The 19,292-nt window shown below is 49.1% G+C and overlaps 1 protein-coding gene across 1 annotated transcript in view; it reads right to left on the bottom strand.

Moving 5' to 3' along the window:
* The window catches only part of VRK3 (VRK serine/threonine kinase 3), a 57,790-nt gene extending 53,391 nt beyond the window's left edge, over window positions 1-4,399 (bottom strand). The window contains exon 1 of the mRNA XM_083164868.1: window positions 4,277-4,399. The gene's annotated coding sequence lies outside the window, so the exon portion shown is untranslated. The remainder of the gene's footprint in view (window positions 1-4,276) is intronic.
* Between the last annotated feature and the right edge of the window lie 14,893 nt (window positions 4,400-19,292).

Below are 19,292 nucleotides of genomic sequence, written 5' to 3' on the forward strand. Positions count from 1 at the left end.
ACCGTTAGTTTAAATCCCCCTCCTTGGCTGTGATTGGTCCGTCGGTCCGACGAACCAATCACGGCCTTTGGGGGCGGGCGGGGTGCGGTGGGGTGACACCAGTGTCACCCTTACACCCCGCGGTGATTGGTGCTGTACTTTACAGCACCAATCACCTCTGATCCCGTGTCACCGGCGAACGTTATTCGCCGGTGACACAGGAAAACGCTGTAATTGGCTGTTCACACTGAACAGCCAATCACAGCGATCGCCGACGGGGGGGCGGCATCGCAGCCCCCCCTGGGCATGCACAGACATGTCTGCTGTCAGGGACAGCAGACATGTTGAAACTGTCACCGCGTCTATAGACGCGGTGACAGTTAAATGCCATGACGTACATTTACGCCATGTGTCGGGAAGTACTTCCCGACCATGACGTAAATGTACGTCAATTGTCGGGAAGGGGTTAAAGAATGTTCCACCTGTGTGGGAACTGAGTTCGATATAGTTGGAGCTGAATGGCAAAAAGCACGATCGCCAGATTAATTACGGGAGATACTAGGACCTGCTAAAAGTCCTTCATCTACAGATTGCAATAATCGAGGCACGGCGGTATGGAAACAGGAGCTAATGCAGGTACCTTGGGTCCTGGTCATGTAAACATATCTTTAAAAACAATTTGCCATCTACAGGCAGCCATTGGAGGGAGTAGACAAAACTTTGCAGCACCCTGCTTCACCGAAACCAGTGCATAGGGAGATAACGATGTAAACATATTACTGTTCATAGCATATTCTCGGTATTAGTTTATCTGTACGTTCTTCTAAATTCACAAGGGGGTATAGTCTCAGACCTAAGGGGTAAGAATCCCGTAGTGCTTAATCAAGTAGCTCTGACACCAGCACTCATCCGGGATCTGCTTTTTTCGGACCTCAGATAAAGTGCCCTGTTATTGCGGCCGTAATACCACATAGGTCTGGGAACTAATCCCAGATCCTATGGCCAGGAGGTATTGAGATCTGATATTGGTCTGACTTTTTCACAAAAAAGTTTGAAATTTTCCAATGTCGCTTATCGTCGAGTTCATTACTGAGGTTTTCGGCTCAGAAGAGAGGCCAGCAAAAGTGGGTACATGCCCTGTTTTCCACAGCGGTTTGGCATCAGCATACGGCTCCACTGAAGAGAAGGCAATGATAAGAGACAGCCGCCCGGGAGGCTCAAGCGGGATCGCGGGCGATCCTTACACGACTGATAAAAATGATCTTCTTATGCCAGATTCCCTCTCTTTTAACAGAAGGAACCTTCCCAGTTTTGGAGGAGTGTCCCACCATTCAGTGAACTGAACACCCATTACATCACTACACAGTGATCAGTATTCTGCACCACACTATGGGGGGGGGGGGGGGTTTGTGGGTTCTATTCCAGCTAGGGTACTTAATATTCTGGTGTGTATGCTATCCCCATGTTTGCCTTGGTTTAATACGATACGGTACTTGTGTATTATCTGGGCACCCAATGCATCGCATTGTATGCCCTATACAATGGTATGCGATGCGATGGGACCCGATTTTACCTTGAAATGAACGTGGAGTGGTTGTACAACCAAAATTGTAAACCATTGTATAGCATTGTATGGCATACAATGCGATGCGATTTAACCCTTTCCGAGCCCGCGAGAGGCGGCGGTACGCATCCTCCGACCTTTTCATACTCCCACTATCCTCATCGGCGTGGAGTTGATCTTAGACAGTGTGGCGAGCGCAGTGAGCCACCGAACCCGAAGCGTGGCGAGCGCAGTGAGCCCCGTGAGGGGGCGCGGAATACGAGCCCGAAGCGTGACGAGCGCAGCGAGCCCCGCAAGGGGACACAGAATACATGTAAAGTAATCCACGTGCTCTCGCCACGCTTTGGGCTAAAGTAATCGCGTACGCTCGCCACACTATATAAAATCAACTCCACGCCGACGTGGATAGTGGGGGTATGAAAAGGTCGGAGGACGCGTACCGCTGCCGCTCGCACGCTTTGGGTTCGCGGTGATAGTGGGGGTGGCGTTAACAATGGGGGGGGGGGGCATTTCACATAGTAATCACCCATCAGGGTGGCTGTACAATTAAAAATCGGGTCTGGGGGTGTATTTAAGCATCAGGGTGCCTGTACAATCTTAAATCGGGTCGCATCGCATGCACTATTAGCGCATACAATGCGATGGGACCCGATTTTTGATTGTACAATGCCCTACGATGAAAATATTGGGCGCCCAGATAATACACAAGTACCTACGATGCAATTGTTTCCTAACACTCCAAAATATTACTGATCGTTTACTTGGCTTTAAAGAAAAGATTAACCCATGGAAAAAAGATAATAATCCACTGAGTCTGGCACTTATGTGAATGAATGAAATAATCTCTGTAAATTGTGCTGTAATAACTGACATAGATAAAACAGGCCACAAAGGAGCATTGTTAGGGCTATTGGACAAAACTGATCGTAATGCGGGAAGTACACCAAAACTAAACACCTCCCCAAAAGTTACTGGATCTTAAATCTAAATTCTCCTGAAATAAAATGACCCAGTGACAACTCCATCAGTTAACTGGGCGGCGCATACATTTGACACTAGAAGATATGCAAAACATATGAAATGCCAAGCTCAAAATTCAATTATAATAAAAGGGATTATAATAACTGGGATTGAAAACAGCGTTATTGAAGATTTGAACAATCTCACTAGAAATTTATTTTTTATCTTTTGCTTTAAAGCTATTTGAATATTTGTACGACTTAAACTGGGTACATGCCACATGCATACCTCCCAACATGACCCTCTCCAGGAGGGACACAATGCTCTGCTCCTGCACTTCACTTTTAACTTATGATTACCATTACCTGTGTGGAAGCACCTTTCTTATCCATTAACCTGTTGAAAACAGGTGATGACAATCATATATTCAGAGGGAAGCCCAGAAACAGAGCATTGTGTCCCCCCAGGAGAGGGTCAAGTTGGGAGGTATGCAGATGACGTGTTGTGGGTGATGGAACATGGCATTGGACAACCACATACACAATTACTGCACAACTGCGGCAGCGGCGGCGCTCTGGTGGCGGCCATGTGGGGGGGGGGGGGGGAGGATGTTGCTTTGCAGGAGCATGCATGGTCAATGACACAGGTCGGAATTCGACCCCTCTTCCAATGTCTGTCCTTCTGCGCCTGCCCATAGTCTGTAATATGCAGGCCATGGCTGCCAGCGCCTTCAGCAAATTTTTTCTTTGCCGTGGCGCTCCCAGCCTGGTTGGCAGCGTTCCACCGGCGTTTTATGGGTGGCCATAGAAAAGCTGGGAGGGCCCCAGCGAATGCAGATGTTCCACTGCCTCGTCGGGGTGGGCACATGTCTTCGGCGCCCACCCCGAAATCGTGTCCATACAGCCATCGTGTGACTCCTAGGTCATCGGGCAGAGGAGGAGAAATCATTTGATCGTAACTAAGCATTGAATGATTTCTCCTCAGTGTGAGCACTAGGGAACGGACCTGTCCATGGAAGCCTTTACAGTTATATACTACAGTGGTTCCCAAAGTGTGTGCGGGGGGGGGGGGGGGGGGGGGGGGGCAACCTGATACTTCAGGGTGCCGTGATTCAATAAAAGTGTGGGAACTACTGCTCTACACAATTATTTTATTTTTGATTTTTTTATTTAAGCAGGGATCCAATTTTGGCCGATACCGGTAGCCATTGCTGACCGTGGGCAATAGTCTCGCCCCGGGGGTATCCTAGTAGCCCCAGGCGATAAGCCGGTGTAACCAAAAACAGCGCCGAAGTGTTACAAAAACAGCCAGGATTTACTGAACCTATGCGACCAGCCGAAGCGGGGCTTCTTGTTGGGCGATCCAATAGGAGCAATAAAAAAAATTGGGGGTAATACAAAGACCTACAGCAACATTCCAGGGGGGGGGGGGGGGGGGGATTTGGACCCAATACTACTGTAAGCCATACATTGTGTGATAACTGCACCTGACAGATAGCACTAATGGCTGTAAGTGTACAATAATACATTGGGTACAGCAGTGCCAGTACAGTGCCGGCACCACCACCGCTGCTGTACATTATACATAGGTTTGCGTCACACACGACAGCAGGGCATGCTGGGAAGTTTCGTTTCACCGCAGCTGCAGCAGCCATGCATTGCCTATGACTGACTGACAAGCAGATTCACGCGTGTCACACGCAGGCGGAGCAGTGTATCGGCAACACAGACAGACGCGCACTGCACCACGCACTCACTGCGCTGTATACTGTACCTAATAGTACTGCAGTGCAAGAAGCAGTGACGCAGCGGTGGTGTGCCCGGTGCACTGCGACTCCGAGGGGCGTGACCTGGGGCGGGAGCTGATCCGGAAAGGGAGGAGTCAGGGCTCTGGAGAGAGTAGGAACTAGGAAACGCTGATGGTGGTTTGCCAGGACTTTGCCAATACCTTGTGCTTCCTCCGGTCACGTGTGTGGCTGAGCCGCTGATGCTGCTACTTTAAACTGCGTACACACTGACCTACAGTATTATATATATATATATATATATATATATATATATATATATATATATATATGTACATCATACCTCCCAATATGACCCACCTCCCCGGGAGGGACACAATGCTCTGCTTCTGGACTTTCCTCTTAATTAATGATTGCCATCACCTGGTTTAATAATTGAGAAGAAAGGTGTTTCCAGAGCTGATGGTAATCATATATTAAGAGGGAAGTCCAGGAGCAGAGCACTGTGTCCTCATGGAGAGGGTCATGTTGGGAGTTATGCGATATACGATGCACCAGTGTGTACGAGCGATATATCTATGAACGGCATCATTCACAGATATATTGCATCAGCTGTGCAACACCACCGATGCCCGATATATCCAAACCTATATTGGCGCTTTGTGTATGGGAGATCCACCATACAGCCGTGCCAGGAGCCGCCAATGATTGACAGTTCAGTGGGTGGGCGCATGCGAATTTGTGATGTCAGTCCCGATGAATCAGGCAGCTTATATGGAGAACACGATCTGTCTGTAGATATATCTGCAGATGTATCTACTATTCTGTACCCAGCTTTAGACATTGAAGACATTTGTTGCTATTTGGCTTGCCAGTAAATCAGGTCATTCCCTGGGTCTGTGCTGTTTAGTTTGAATATGAGAATGTTAATAATATATGTACTAATAAAGGGACTCACTCCAATATCTGGATGCCCTGCCATTGTCAACCTCTTACCCTATAATATGCTAAGAAATCTTATTCTAAAAGCTATAGAACTGATAAAATACAGTATCAATCTCATTTTGCTCAGTGGAATGAGATGCATAAAATACCACATAGCAGTGTCACAATTGCATAATATGCCACACAGTAATGCCTCTAATTGACAATATGCCTCATAGCACTACCTACATAACATCCAGTGGGGGCCGGGGATGGTCGCATACACGTGAGCTCACATCCCTGGCCCCAGGTGAAGGGGATCGTACTCACCGGAGGAGAAGGGGATCGTGCTCACCAGAGGAGAAGGGGATCGTGCTCAGCGGAGGGGGAGGGGATCGTGCTCACCGGAGGAGAAGGGGATCGTGCTCACCGGAGGAGAAGAAGATCGTGCTCACCCGAGGAGAAGGGGATCATGCTCACCGGAGAAGGGGATCGTGCTCACTGGAGGAGAAGGATCGTGCTCACTGGAGGAGAAGGGGATCGTGCTCACCGGAGAAGGATCGTGCTCACATCCCTGGCCCCAGGTGAAGGGGATCGTGCTCACCGGAGGAGAAGGGGATCGTGCTCACCGGAGGAGAAGGGGATCGTGCTCACCGGAGGAGAAGGGGATCATGCTCACCGGAGGAGAAGGGGATTTGCTCTGGAAACCCATCAAACAATAAAATGTATTAGGCAGCAGACAGCACATACATGGCAGCATTGTGGAGGCACAGAGTGATGGGAGGAGTCTAATATACCATAACCCATCACATCACACGTGTGGTCAGCAGACAGCACATACATGGCAGTATTGTGGAGGCACAAAGTGATGGGAGGAGTCTAATATACCATAACCCATCACATCACACGCGTAGTCAGCAGACAGCACATACATGGCAGCATTGTGGGGGCACAGAGTGATGGGAGGAGTCTAATATACCATATCACATCACACGTGTAGTCAGCAGACAGCACATACATGGCAGCAGTGTGGAGGCACAGAGTGATGGGAGGAGTCTAATATACCATAACCCATCACATCACACGTGTAGTCAGCAGACAGCACATACATGGCAGTATTGTGGAGGCACAAAGTGATGGGAGGAGTCTAATATACCATAACCCATTACATCACACGTGTAGTCAGCAGACAGCGCACACATGGCAGCATTGTGGAGGCACAGAGTGATGGGAGGAGTCTGATATACCATAACCCATCACATCGCACATGTAGTCAGCAGACAGCACATACATGGCAGTATTGTGGAGGCACAAAGTGATGGGAGGAGTCTAATATACCATAACCCATTACATCACACGTGTAGTCAGCAGACAGCGCACACAGGGCAGCATTGTGGAGGCACAGAGTGATGAGAGGAGTCTGAAATACCATAACCCATCACATCACATGTGTAGTCAGCAGACAGCGCACACATGGCAGGATTGTGGAGGCACAGAGTTATGGGAGGAGTCTAATATACCGTAACCCATCACATCACACGTGTAGTCAGCAGACAGCACATACATGGCAGCATTGTGGAGGCACAGAGTGATGGGAGGAGTCTAATATACCATAACCCATCACATCACATGTGTAGTCAGCAGACAGCACATACATGGCAGCATTGTGGAGGTACAGAGTGATGGGAGGAGTCTGATATACCATAACCCATCACATCACACGTGTAGTCAGCAGACTGCACATACATGGCAGCATTGTGGAGGCACAGAGTGATGGGAGGAGTCTAATATACCATAACCCATCACATCACACGTGTAGTCAGCAGACAGCACATACATGGCAGCATTGTGGAGGCACAGAGTGATGGGAGGAGTCTGATATACCATAGCCCATCACATCACACGTGTAGTCAGCAGACAGCACATACATGGCAGCATTGTGGGGGCACAGAGTGATGGGAGGAGTCTGATATACCATAACCCATCACATCACACGTGTAGTCAGCAGACAGCGCATACATGGCAGTATTGTGGGGGCACAGAGTGATGGGAGGAGTCTGATATACCATTAGCCATCACATCACACGTGTAGTCAGCAGACAGCACACACATGGCAGCATTGTGGAGGCACAGAGTGATGGGAGGAGTCTAATATACCGTAACCCATCACATCACACGTGTAGTCAGCAGACAGCACATACATGGCAGCATTGTGGAGGCACAGAGCGATGGGAGGAGTCTAATATACCATAACCCATCACATCACACGTGTAGTCAGCAGACAGCACATACATGGCAGCATTGTGGAGGCACAGAGCGATGGGAGGAGTCTAATATACCATAACCCATCACATCACACCAGGGGCGGATCCAGGATAAAATGACAGGGGGGGCACCATGATAAAAGAGGGTTTAGGTGGGGGAGGGGCAGTGTTAGTGGTGCCAGTGTACACGCTAAGAGAGCGGCAGAGAGAGGGTGGGAATGGGATTAAAAATAGGCCCTGGCATTTAAAGTACGCAGGCCCACCATGGCAACAAAAGTGAAGGATGTAGTTGTGCGCGCGCCGAAGGCGCGCTCTGGAAAAGGGGGTGTGGCCACTCAACAGGGGGCATGTCCTTGAGTGTAGTGTACAACACCATATACAACTTCTACACATTATGCAACAAAATACTAGACACCATTATACTTGCCCCTTACACATGATGCCAAATGGAATGAGCCAAAATTCACATAATGCCACATGGATTGAGACAAAATTTACATAATAACACACGGATTGAGCCAAAATTCACATAATGCCAAATGGATTGAGCCAAAATTCACATAATGCCACATGGATTGTGGCAAAATTCACATAATGCCACACGGATTGAGCCAAAATTCACATAATGCCAAATGGATTGAGCCAAAATTCACATAATGCCACATGGATTGTGTCAAAATTCACATAATGCCACACGGATTGAGCCAAAATTCACATAATGCCAAATGGATTGAGCCAAAATTCACATAATGCCAAATGGATTGTGTCAAAATTCACATAATGCCACATGGATTGTGTCAAAATTCACATAATGCCAAATGGATTGAGCCAAAATTCACATAATGCCTCACGGATTGAGCCAAATTCATAACATGCCATATGGATTGAGCCAAAATTCACATAATGCCACACGGATTGAGCCAAATTCATAAGATGCCATATGGATTGAGCCAAAATTCACATAATGCCACACGGATTGAGCCAAATTCATAAAATGCCATATGGATTGAGCCAAAATTCACATAATGCCACACAGATTGAGCCAAAATTCACATAATGCCACGCGGATTGAGACAAAATTCACATAATGCCACACGGATTGAGCCAGAATTCACATAATGCCACACAGATTAAGACAAAATTCACAATATGCTTCATAAACAGGGACATTGTCCACCAAAGGCATGCATTAAACATTTACACCATAATGTCCATTGCACGTTAAGTTACACGGCATGATGTCCATTATGTATTATGCCAAACACCATAATGCCTATTAAAAATTATGCTACATACAGTAAGTGCTACTTATCTACATGCTCATTGCCAAGGGTTCCATGCTCATTGCCAGAGGTTCCATGCTCGTTGCCATGTGGGATTACATGCTCATTGCCAATGGGGAATACATGCTCGTGGTAAATGGGGGACAGCCGCCGCCAGGCAGAAGTGATAGCTACTGACAGTGGCAGAGCCTGGCTGTATTCCGAGCACTGCAGGTCCCAGCTATTTGAAATAATACCCATTTTACACCAGAAAATGCATTCCCAGGTTGGCCGCTTTTACACCAGCCTAGTCCCTGCATTTTCTGGTGTGAGGGGGAGAGAAAACCACCCCTCCCCCCTTTAACCAGTTATCTCATTTAACCGGCTATATCTTCGGAACTAACTGACCCATTTACATGAGACAAGTATCATATTGAAGAACTTTTGAGTGGGCTTTGAATGATTTTGGTCCAGTAAAACTGGAACGTTTGGTTCCAGAGTAATCTGCCCTCAAAGAACATGAACAGCCATGAAATTACATTTCAAAAATAAAAAATCGATTTACATGCTATATCTCTGGAACCGATTGACCGATATGGACCATCCTGGTATCATATTAAAGGCCCAGCGATTTGGAATTGAATAATATCACAAGCTCCTGTGATGCCAGGGGGGGAACTGGCAGCTGTCGGAACCGGGTGGGGGTCGGAATTGACGGGTCCCATATTATCCTATGGGGAAAAAATGTTACAGCTTTGCCAGGCGATATCTCCGGTTCCCGGGGGGCTAGAGACATGGGGCTGGGCTTGTTGGAAAGCTCTGGTCCTCATCTACAAAATGAATGACAGGGGGGGCACGTGGGTGCCCCCCCCCTGAATCCGCCACTGCATCACACGTGTAGTCAACAGACGGCACATACATGGCAGAATTGTGGGGCCCCATCACATCACACGTGTAGTCAGCAGACAGCACACACATGGCAGCATTGTGGAGGCACAGAGTGATGGGAGGAGTCTGATATACCATAACCCATCACATCACACGTGTAGTCAGCAGACAGCACATACATGGCAGCATTGTGGGGGCACAGAGCGATGGGAGGAGTCTAATATACCATAACCCATCACATCACACGTGTAGTCAGCAGACAGCACATACATGGCAGCATTGTGGAGGCACAGAGTGATGGGAGGAGTCTGATATACCATAGCCCATCACATCACACGTGTAGTCAGCAGACAGCACATACATGGCAGCATTGTGGGGGCACAGAGTGATGGGAGGAGTCTGATATACCATAACCCATCACATCACACGTGTAGTCAGCAGACAGCGCATACATGGCAGCATTGTGGGGGCACAGAGTGATGGGAGGAGTCTGATATACCATAAGCCATCACATCACACGTGTAGTCAGCAGACAGCACACACATGGCAGCATTGTGGAGGCACAGAGTGATGGGAGGAGTCTAATATACCGTAACCCATCACATCACACGTGTAGTCAGCAGACAGCACATACATGGCAGCATTGTGGAGGCACAGAGCGATGGGAGGAGTCTAATATACCATAACCCATCACATCACACGTGTAGTCAGCAGACAGCACATACATGGCAGCATTGTGGAGGCACAGAGCGATGGGAGGAGTCTAATATACCATAACCCATCACATCACACGTGTAGTCAGCAGACGGCACATACATGGCAGCATTGTGGGGGCCCCATCACATCACACGTGTAGTCAGCAGACAGCACACACATGGCAGCATTGTGGAGGCACAGAGTGATGGGAGGAGTCTGATATACCATAACCCATCACATCACACGTGTAGTCAGCAGACAGCACATACATGGCAGCATTGTGGGGGCACAGAGCGATGGGAGGAGTCTAATATACCATAACCCATCACATCACACGTGTAGTCAGCAGACAGCACATACATGGCAGCACTGTGGGGGCACAGAGCGTGGGAGGAGTCTAATATACCATAACCCATCACATGACACGTGTAGTCAGCAGACGGCACATACATTGCAGCATTGTGGGGGCACAGAGTGATGGGAGGAGTCTAATATACCATAACCCATCACATCACACGTGTAGTCAGCAGACGGCACATACATGGCAGCATTGTGGAGGCACAGAGTGATGGGAGGAGTCTAATATACCATAACCCATCACATCACACGTGTAGTCAGCAGACTGCACATACATGGCAGCATTGTGGAGGCACAGAGTGATGGGAGGAGTCTAATATACCATAACCCATCACATCACACGTGTAGTCAGCAGACAGCACATACATGGCAGCATTGTGGAGGCACAGAGTGATGGGAGGAGTCTGATATACCATAGCCCATCACATCACACGTGTAGTCAGCAGACAGCACATACATGGCAGCATTGTGGGGGCACAGAGTGATGGGAGGAGTCTGATATACCATAACCCATCACATCACACGTGTAGTCAGCAGACAGCGCATACATGGCAGCATTGTGGGGGCACAGAGTGATGGGAGGAGTCTGATATACCATAAGCCATCACATCACACGTGTAGTCAGCAGACAGCACACACATGGCAGCATTGTGGAGGCACAGAGTGATGGGAGGAGTCTAATATACCGTAACCCATCACATCACACGTGTAGTCAGCAGACAGCACATACATGGCAGCATTGTGGAGGCACAGAGCGATGGGAGGAGTCTAATATACCATAACCCATCACATCACACGTGTAGTCAGCAGACAGCACATACATGGCAGCATTGTGGAGGCACAGAGCGATGGGAGGAGTCTAATATACCATAACCCATCACATCACACGTGTAGTCAGCAGACGGCACATACATGGCAGCATTGTGGGGGCCCCATCACATCACACGTGTAGTCAGCAGACAGCACACACATGGCAGCATTGTGGAGGCACAGAGTGATGGGAGGAGTCTGATATACCATAACCCATCACATCACACGTGTAGTCAGCAGACAGCACATACATGGCAGCATTGTGGGGGCACAGAGCGATGGGAGGAGTCTAATATACCATAACCCATCACATCACACGTGTAGTCAGCAGACAGCACATACATGGCAGCACTGTGGGGGCACAGAGCGTGGGAGGAGTCTAATATACCATAACCCATCACATGACACGTGTAGTCAGCAGACGGCACATACATTGCAGCATTGTGGGGGCACAGAGTGATGGGAGGAGTCTAATATACCATAACCCATCACATCACACGTGTAGTCAGCAGACGGCACATACATGGCAGCATTGTGGAGGCACAGAGTGATGGGAGGAGTCTAATATACCATAACCCATCACATCACACGTGTAGTCAGCAGACAGCACATACATGGCAGCACTGTGGGGGCACTTTATGATGGGAGGAGTCTAATATACCATAACCCATCACATCACATGTGTAGTCAGCAGACAGCACATACATTGCAGCATTGTGGGGGCACATAGTGATGGGAGGAGTCTAATATACCATAACCCATCACATCACACGTGTAGTCAGCAGACGGCACATACATGGCAGCATTGTGGAGGCACAGAGTGATGGGAGGAGTCTAATATACCATAACCCATCACATCACACGTATAGTCAGCAGACAGCACATACATGGCAGCACTGTGGGGGCACTTTATGATGGGAGGAGTCTGATATACCATAACCCATCACATGTGTAGTCAGCAGACAGCACATACATGGCAGCATTGTGGAGGCACAGAGTGATGGGAGGAGTCTAATATACCATAACCCATCACACCACACGTGTAGTCAGCAGACAGCACATACATGGCAGCACTGTGGGGGCACAGAGCGATGGGAGGAGTCTAATATACCATAACCTATCACACGTGTAGTCAGCAGACAGCACATACATGGCAGCACTGTGGGGGCACAGAGTGATGGGAGGAGTCTGATATACCATAACCCATCACATCACACGTATAGTCAGCAGACAGCACATACATGGCAGCACTGTGGGGGCACAGAGTGATGGGAGGAGTCTGATATACCATAACCCATCACATCACACGTGTAGTCAGCAGACAGCACATACATGGCAGCATTGTGGAGGCACAGAGTGATGGGAGGAGTCTGATATACCATAACCCATCACATCACACGTGTAGTCAGCAGACAGCGCATACATGGCAGCATTGTGGAGGCACAGAGTGATGGGAGGAGTCTAATATACCATAACCCATCACATCACATGTGTAGTCAGCAGACAGCACCTACATGGCAGCACTGTGGGGGCACAGAGCGATGGGAGGAGTCTAATATACCATAACCTATCACACGTGTAGTCAGCAGACAGCACATACATGGCAGCACTGTGGGGGCACAGAGTGATGGGAGGAGTCTGATATACCATAACCCATCACATCACACGTATAGTCAGCAGACAGCACATACATGGCAGCACTGTGGGGGCACAGAGTGATGGGAGGAGTCTGATATACCATAACCCATCACATCACACGTGTAGTCAGCAGACAGCACATACATGGCAGCATTGTGGAGGCACAGAGTGATGGGAGGAGTCTGATATACCATAACCCATCACATCACACGTGTAGTCAGCAGACAGCGCATACATGGCAGCATTGTGGAGGCACAGAGTGATGGGAGGAGTCTAATATACCATAACCCATCACATCACATGTGTAGTCAGCAGACAGCACCTACATGGCAGCACTGTGGGGGCACAGAGCGATGGGAGGAGTCTAATATAACAGCCAATTCACCAGATTTTTCAGACTCCTTGAATCACTGACTGAGATTTAGAAAAGTCATCAGCCTGATGGTCAGCAACATTGAGTCGTGACCCCGTGCTGAGAAGGTCGGGACCCACAGTTCGAGAACTGCTGTTCTAGAAGAAAGGCCAAGGGGCCCAATTTCACACATCATATGAAGTCATTTTGGGACTTGTGGACTGTTGTTGTAGATATACTACAGTAATGTCTACCCCCTTCTTTTGCATGACTTCATCTCCATGAGGAGGCGGCCTTGACAAAAATGTCAGAAAACACTTTGGAGGTTGATGGACAGATCCTAACACAATACAAGGGGAGTTAATGTGTTTGTTACCTGCAAGTTATATCCATTGGTAGTGTTTTTGGGTGTCCATCTAACAATCCCTACAACATTGCATCGAGGGACGGTGACCCCTTTCTAGCTGTTAACACCATTTAGTAGCTGCGCTTCTGGGTGATTTACTCTTCCTTTTTTCGCATCAATTAGGGTTTGTAAGACGCTGTCACTCTGTTTAAGGAATCAGAACTGTGTTGGTAGCTTCCTCTACGACACAATCACTTGATAATACTTATTAAGCCTCAATACTAAAGGCCCCCTTACATTTGTCCGACTTGTCATAACGACAAGTCGGACCGATTGTCCCAGCAGCTCCCCGGGAGGGAACACATGCAATGGCACTTCATGTGCCAAGTTTTGCATGTGATGAATCGCATGCAATTTATCACATGCCACTCCCGGGGAGCTGCAGGGACAATGGGAGCGGGGGACAGCAGCAGGAATATGCCCGCAGAGTGGGCAGGGGGGGGGTCGGGCTGCAGGGAGCCGGGCAGGAAGCCGCTGGGCAGGGAGCAGGGGGGGCGGCGGCGCAGAGTACCAGGGAGCCGGGCAGGAGAACACGATGCAGCAGCAGCACTTCCAAAAGAAAAGAAAAACCCCATACAAACGAATAGGAAGCCATTGATTGGCTGAGACCTCTCTCAGCCAATGAGCGATTGGCTGAGAGAGGTCTCAGCCAATCGCTGATTGGCTGAGAGAGGTCTCAGCCATTGAATGGCTTCCTATGCGTTTGTATGGCCCTTTTTTTTTTTTAAGTGCTGCTGCTGCAGCGTCTTCTCCTGCCCGGCTCCCTGTACTCTGCGCCGCCCCCCCTGCTCCCGCTGATGCTGCCCGGCTCCCTGCGCCTGACTCTGGTAGGTCCCCTGTTGTGGGGGAGCACGGCTCCGGGCAGCACATAAGATTTAGCAAATCTTATGTGCAGCCCGTCCGACCTCCCATTTCCGATCCGATGCGCACGGGGCCGCGCATCGGGTCGGAGGGGATGTCACCATATGCGATTTGGGACGATTTCACGGCCCGATTCATCCGAATCGGGCAAAATCGTGCCCAAATCGCATAATGTAAGGGGGCCTTTAGAGATTTGAGGTACTTCTGTAGTTTCACGGCGCCGCCCGCGCGCACACTCTGGCTCAGAAACTTGGCAGACTGCCAGAGGCTCTGATTAACCGTGCGCGTGCCGCTCTAGCTCAGACAGAGTGTGCTCGCGCCGCTCTAGCTGTACTGACAGCTACGTAAACAGCGTGGCGGCTGGGCAGCAGCAGCAGCGCGCTGCCCAGGCGCTGGCAGGTCACTGTGGTACTTGTAGTTCCACAGTGAAATAGGCAGCGCCTGGGCAGCGCTGACAACAGCGGGGGCAAGTGGACACACCCCGGGCACAACGCTGACGTGCCGGGGCTTGTAAAGTACTCACCCCGGCACAGCGCAGTATCCCCCATGTACACGCTAAATCCAATGGCTTGCAGCCTAGATCTAGGCGCTAATGCCCCTGGATTCACACTCCCTGCAAGCCGCTAAGAAGGAGGGGGGCGCCTGGATTTAGGCGCAAAACCCTCTGAATCCAGGCGCCTTGCGAGCCGCTAAGAAGGAGGGGGGCGCCTGGATTTAGGCGCAAAAGCCAGGCTCCCTGGGAGCCGCAAAGGTGGTTTAGCATCTAAATTTAGACGCTAAAGCGCCTGGATTTAGTTGGGTGGAGGGGTACATCTAAATTTAGACGCAAAAGCATCTAAATTTAGCTGGGTTTAGGGGTACACTATTAAAGCCCGTCCACAGTGGCAGTAGTCGACGCAACAGCTGTCGACTGTGTAAATCCCACTATCCACGCCCACCCGAAGCGTGGCGAGCGGTGGCGGTACGCGTCCTACGACCTTTTTATACCCCCACTATCCACGTCGGCGTGGAGTTGAGAATAGAATAGTGTGGCGAGCGCAGCGAGCCACCGAGCCCGAAGCGTGGCGAGCGCAGCGAGCCCCGCGAGGGGACGCGGATACCTTCACAGGTAAACGCGTCCCCTCGCGGGCTTCACAGGTGTCCAATAGCCATTGGATTTAGCGTGTACATGGGGGATACTGCGCTGTGCCGGGGTGAGTACTTTACAAGCCCCGGCACGTCAGCGTTGTGCCCGGGGTGTGTCCACTTGCCCCCGCTGTTGTCAGCGCTGCCCAGGCGCTGCCTATTTCACTGTGGAACTACAAGTACCACAGTGACCTGCCAGCGCCTGGGCAGCGCGCTGCTGCTGCTGCTGCCTGGCCGCCACGCTGTTTACGTAGCTGTCAGTACAGCTAGAGCGGCACGCGCACGGTTAATCAGAGCCTCTGGCAGTCTGCCAAGTTTCTGAGCCAGAGTGTGCGCGCGGCGGCGCCGTGAAACTACAGAAGTACCAGATTTGACACAGTTTTATGATCGCCTTTTTGCTATATTACAAAAATAAGGTTTTGGATCATTATTTATTCATATAATTAAACATCTTGTGACAAGGAAGCAAATCCACTGGATCAGATTAAGGTTTGGTCTTTATTTTTGTAGCAGGTGAACATCAGATCAGGTAATGAACACAGCAAGAAAGGTTACGGCACTGCAGCAGGATCCGATACGATACGATTTCCCGGCGGTCGGAATCCCGACACTGGAATCCCGACCGCCGAAATCCCGACAAGGGGGGGACATGGATCGCCCCCCCTTGCGGGCTCGCTGCGCTCGCCACGCTATTTTATTCTCCCTCTATGGGTGTCGTGGACACCCACGGAGGGAGAAAGTTTCGGGATTTCGGCGGTCGGGATTCCAGTGTCGGGATTCCGACCGCCGGGATCCCGACCGCCGGCAAATTAACCGCATCCCCTGCAGCATACAGGTCTGACGGCAGAGTACAAACATTTCAGAAAGCTCCAGTGGTCCCTACCAAAGCCCATACCCCGGCCTATCACCTGGTCAGCTACTTCACCATCAGGAGCAATGACCCTCTGCCCTGGAGACCCCTATATCAGGAGAACACAGGTGCTGCTAATCAGCCCAACCCAAATCACATCAAGTATGAACATACTTGCCTACTTTTGAAAACTAATTTCAGGGAGATTATAGTTAGCAGGAGAATTTTGCACAGCGCCCCATTGAAGGGGTGTGTCAGGCTCCACCCAAAGGGTGTTTCTAGTTCCATATATGGAGAGAAAAGAGATTGTGAACGTGGCACCTAGGAGCGTGGGTGTGTACTGCTACATCTGAGAGGAATCTTTTTAAATGACTTATATCCAAATGTAGATGAGCCCCAAAGCAGTTAGTAAGAGATACTGGGAAATGGCACTGTAATTCAGTGTAAATATCTGTCTCTAATTCCTTTTTTACCCCAAAAATGTAACAGTGTAATGTGGGCTAGGTGAAATGAGGGAGATTGGTAGACTAATGAGGGAGAGAGGGAGATTGCTGCTATTTCAGGGAGTCTCCTGCAGAATGCAGGAGGGTAGGCAAGTATGATAGGAAACTGACTGGATCTAATGTTTCTGCTGCTGTTGATCTAAAACCTAAACGGGTTATTCCACATTATCCTCATGTGCTGTATCTGCCACAATCTATATACGTCTCCTGCAACAAATCTGATGGTGAATTGCAGTAGAAAATGGGCACCCATCAAGGATGTTCCCTGTCGCTGTTACTGTTTAATCTTGTTACAGTATGAATCTGTTATTACGTGTATTAGAATCAGATAACACTTAAAAGGTATATTGATCAAGGGAGGGCAAATTGACTGTTTTTTTGGTGGAGGATGCACACTACCTTTCAAATGTTTTTGTGTTTTACAAGAAAACTGTTATTTATCAAAGGAGTTGCCAAATTAACAAAACATATAGTCAAGATATTGGCAAGGTTAAAAATAGTGATTTTTATTTGAAATAATAATTTTGTCCTTCAAACTTTGCTTTCCTCAAAGCATGATCTATTTGCAGCAATTTCAGCATTGCACCTTTGGCATTGCAGCTGGTAATTTGTTGTGCTCCAACAACAGCTCAATGGGGTTGAGATCTGGTGACTACGCTGGACACCCCATTACAGACAGAATACCAGCTGCCTGCTTCTTCCCTAAATAGTTCTTGCAGAATTTGGAGGTGTGCTTTGGGTCATTGTCCTGTTGGAGGAGGAAATTGGCTCCAATCAAGCGCTGTCCACATGGTATAGCATGGTATTACAAAATGGAGCCTTCCTTATTCAAATTCCCTTTTACCGTGTACAAATCTCCCACTTAACTATTACAAGCTGCAGCCACAGCTTGTTTCTGTTTGTTGTGTCTTTGTTGTTTGTATCAGCATACATGGTTTTCGGTTACATTCCCTGTTGTGTCAAAAACTGGTATTGGGGTCACTTAACCCCCCCCCCTCAAGAGGGGTGGTACTGTTATGTTATGCAATATAGATAAAAGATATCAGTTTGAGCATACCCCACCCAAATGTAACTCTCCCTGCACATATTACATCTGCCCCACCTGCACTTGCCGTTTTGCTATAACAGGTCAATCTAACTGCGGGCTATCCAGAACTGTATATAAGCATAAAATAAGCCAGTTTGGCATACTGTGGGGGAAATGTACTAAGATGTGTATTCTACTTCATATGTGATGTTATGGGCAACCAATCAGAATCTACTTCTTATTTATTTAGCACCCTCTAGAAGATAGTAGACAGGATCTGATTGGTTACCCATAGCAACATCACATGTGAAGTAGAATACACAACTTAGAGACTATCAGCAGCGCTTCGGGGCGGGGAAGATGTCATCAAGCCCCGCCTCCCAGCCCTGCAAATCCTGTGTCTTCAAGGAGAGGGTGGGGCTAAATGGCGCTATTTGCAACTTTAGCCCCACCCTCCTCCAAAACCAGCGAATCGCGAGAAATTAACCAGGGTTACCCTCCCGGATTGGCCGGGAGGCTCCTGAAGTCGCCCCCCTCCCCCCACCCCAGCTCCCTGGAATGGTGGCCAACCCTCCCTGATACTATCTCCCACGCGACAGCATACATTTCCAGTCATCTGATGATGTCTACATCAGGCCCCACCCCCCATAGTGCTGCCGACAGTCTCCTGTCTGAGCTTCTCCCGCAGAGGAGACTTTAAAATTAGGCAACCCTAAAATGAATGCTGGAGACGCAGGGGGGGGGGGGGGGGAGGAGCACCGGAGGGTTGCCCATTTTTCCGGGGGGGCTGAGAGGCGGACACGATTTTTGGGAGCCTCCCGGCCATTCTGGGTAGGTCGGCAACCCTGCTATTGCATTATATGCCAGATTTCCACCCAAACGCATCAGTCCTACGTTTACTATAAGCCTGATGCTTCACCTGAAAAGTGTGAGTACAGTACAGTAACATTAAGTAAATATAAATAAGTAAATACATGTTTACTATAATATGGCCATTTTATGTATGCGGTTTGTAAAAGGTTTTGCATACATTGAAGAACATGTAATATAAACACAAGAACACCTGCTACCAAACCATCAAA

The sequence above is a fragment of the Crinia signifera genome, chromosome 11 (genome assembly GCF_055691185.1).
Source record: "Crinia signifera chromosome 11, ASM5569118v1, whole genome shotgun sequence".
Classification (NCBI taxonomy): Eukaryota; Metazoa; Chordata; class Amphibia; order Anura; family Myobatrachidae; genus Crinia; species Crinia signifera.